General features: G+C 45.9%; 1 pseudogene across 1 annotated transcript; it reads right to left on the bottom strand.

Moving 5' to 3' along the window:
- Positions 1 to 1,486: 1,486 nt before the first annotated feature.
- On the bottom strand, positions 1,487 to 2,369 carry LOC118391416 (high mobility group protein B2-like; annotated as a pseudogene). Its single transcript, XR_004827136.1, has one exon. The product of XR_004827136.1 is annotated as a high mobility group protein B2-like (transcript).
- Positions 2,370 to 2,749: the final 380 nt, after the last annotated feature.

The following is a 2,749-nucleotide window of genomic DNA, read 5'->3' as shown; positions in this document are numbered from 1 at the left end:
GGCAACATCTGCACCGAGCTAGGTGCTGCCGCTTTCAAGGAGCGGGACACCGGACGCTTATAAGAAATCTCGCTGTACCCTCAGATGAACCATCAAACAGGCAAAGTGTCAATACAGGACTAAGATTGAATCCTACTGCACTGGCTCTGATGCTCGATGGATGTGGCAGGGCTTGAAAAATATTATGGACTACAAAGGGGAACCAAACCGCGAGCTGCCCAGTGACGTGAGCCTTCCAGACTATCTAAATGCCTTTTATGCTCGCGTCGAGGCAAGCAACACTGAAGCATGCATGAGAGCACCAGCTGTTCCGGACTAATGTGTGATCACGCTCGCTGTAGCCGATGTGAGAATGACCATTTGAATGAGTCAACATTCACAAAACCGCTGGGCCAGACGGATTACCAGGACGTGTCCTCAAAGCATGTGCAGACCTACTGGAATGTGTCTTCACTGACATTTTCAACCTCTCCCTGACCGAGTCTGTAATACCTACATGTTTAGAACTGTCCACCATTGTCCCTGTACCCAAGAAAGTGAAAGTAAACTACCTAAATGATTACCGTCCCGTAGCACTCACGTCGGTAGCCATGAAATTATTTAAAAGGCTGGTCATGGCTCACATCAACCCCCTCATGCCGGAATTTATGAACTCACTCCAATTCGCATACCGCCCCAACAGATCCACAGATGACACAATCTCAATCGCAATCCACACTGCCCTTTCACACCTGGACAAAAGGAACACCTACGTGAGAATGCTGTTCATTGACTACAACTTAGCGTTCAACGCCATAGTGCCCACAAAGCTCATTACTAAGCTAAGGACTCTGGGACTAAACACCTCCCACTGCAACTGGATCCTGGACTTCCTGACAGGCCGCCCCCCAGGTGGTAAGGGTAGGCAAAAACACATCTGCCACGCTGATCCTCAACACTAGGGCCCCTCAGGGGTGTTTGCTTCGTCCCCTGCTGTACTCCCTGTTCACCCAAAACTGTGTGGCCAAGCACGACTCCAACACAATGATTAAGTTTGCTGACGACACAACAGTGGTAGATCTGATCAGCGACAACAATGAGTCAGCCTATAGGGAAGAGGTCAGAGACATGGCATTGTTATTTATGTATGGTCACCTTAATTCTACCTACATGTACATATAACCTTGACTAACCGGTGCAGACGCACATTGAGTCTGTACTGTTACCCCCTGTATACAGCCTCGCTATTGTTATTTTACTGCTGCTGTTTAATTATTTGTTACTTTTATTTTCAATTTTTTTAAACTTATCTATTCTTTACTTAACACATTTTTTCTTTTCTTTTTTTCTTCTTCTTTTTTTTAATATACAAAACAAAATGTTATTATAAAAAGAAACCATTCTACACTGAAACTCCACGTTAAAAATGGGTCGCAAACGTCTACACATTTTCTTGTATTTCTTAAAAACGGCAGTGGAAACAATATCAATATAGGGCGGAAAAGAACATGCCACCATCCAAAGACAAAACAAGCAGTGCTTTGAGAATAAGAGCTGTTCATTTACAAGACAGCACAATATGACCCCTGTATGCATTATTGCAGCCATTGCACATCACTGTACATGTTCTGAAAAATCCAAAATGCTATAAATGTTACATTGTAAGGTTCACATTGTTTTGCAAATACTCCAGCTAAAGTTTCCAGGCAGTTTAGTCATCATCCTCATCATCCTCCTCTTCCTCATCATCCTCCTCCTCTTCATCATCATCATCGTCATCATCATCCATGGGCGCTGCCTTCTTGCCAACAGCTGGCCTGCCAGGGCCACTCTTAGCAGTTGCACCTGCACCTCCCTTAGCCTTGTAGGCAGCAACATCCTTCTCATACTTTTCCTTCAGCTTTGCGGCCTTTGCTTTGTGTGGCTACTTGTCTTTGGGAGTCTGCTTGCCTCACAGCAGACCCAGCTGCTTGGCGATGTCGCCAGTGCCCATGCCTGGGTTATCAGCCAGGGATTCTTCCACGGTGTTCAGCACAGAACACAAAAAATGCAGAAGGTGTCCTTTTGGGGGCATTGGGGTCCTTCTTTCTCTTTCCTGCTGCCTTAGATCCCTTAGGGGGCACATAACCCTTCATGTCCTTGTCATAATGGACTTTGTCACCCTTGGCCATGTCCTCAAACTTCCCCTTCTCTTTTGCAGACATGGTCCTCCACCTCTCTGAGCATTTCTTTGAGAACTCGGAAAAGTTCATTGAAGTTCCTGAGTGTTTTTTCTTGTGTTCTTTCTGGCACGTCGCAACAAAGAACGCATAGGAAGAAGTCTTTCCCTTCGGCTTATTAGGATCTTTACCCGGCATGGCTGCTATATTCTATTATCCAGCCACACAAGTACAATCTTAACACGTTTTTCTTCTTAACTTCTTAAAGCAACCTCTCCCTCAATGTGAGCAAGACAAAGGATCTGATCGTGGACTATAAGGAAAGGAGGGCCAAACAGGCCCCCATTAACATCGATGGGGCTGTAGTGGAGCGGGTCGAGAGTTTCAAGTTCCTTGGTGTCCACTTCACCAACGAACTATCATGGTCCAAACACACCAAGATAGTTGTGAAGAGGATTCTGAAAAGATTTGGCATGAATCCCCAGATCCTCAAAAGGTTCTACAGATGCACCATCGAGAGCATCCTGACCGGTTGCATCAGCACCTGGTATGGAAACTGCTCGGCATCTGACTGCAAAGGCTCTACAGAGGGTAGTGCGTACGGCCCAGGA

The sequence above is a fragment of the Oncorhynchus keta genome, chromosome 12, assembly GCF_023373465.1.
Source record: "Oncorhynchus keta strain PuntledgeMale-10-30-2019 chromosome 12, Oket_V2, whole genome shotgun sequence".
Lineage (NCBI taxonomy): Eukaryota > Metazoa > Chordata > Actinopteri > Salmoniformes > Salmonidae > Oncorhynchus > Oncorhynchus keta.
This window is presented reverse-complemented; position numbering and strand designations above follow the sequence as displayed.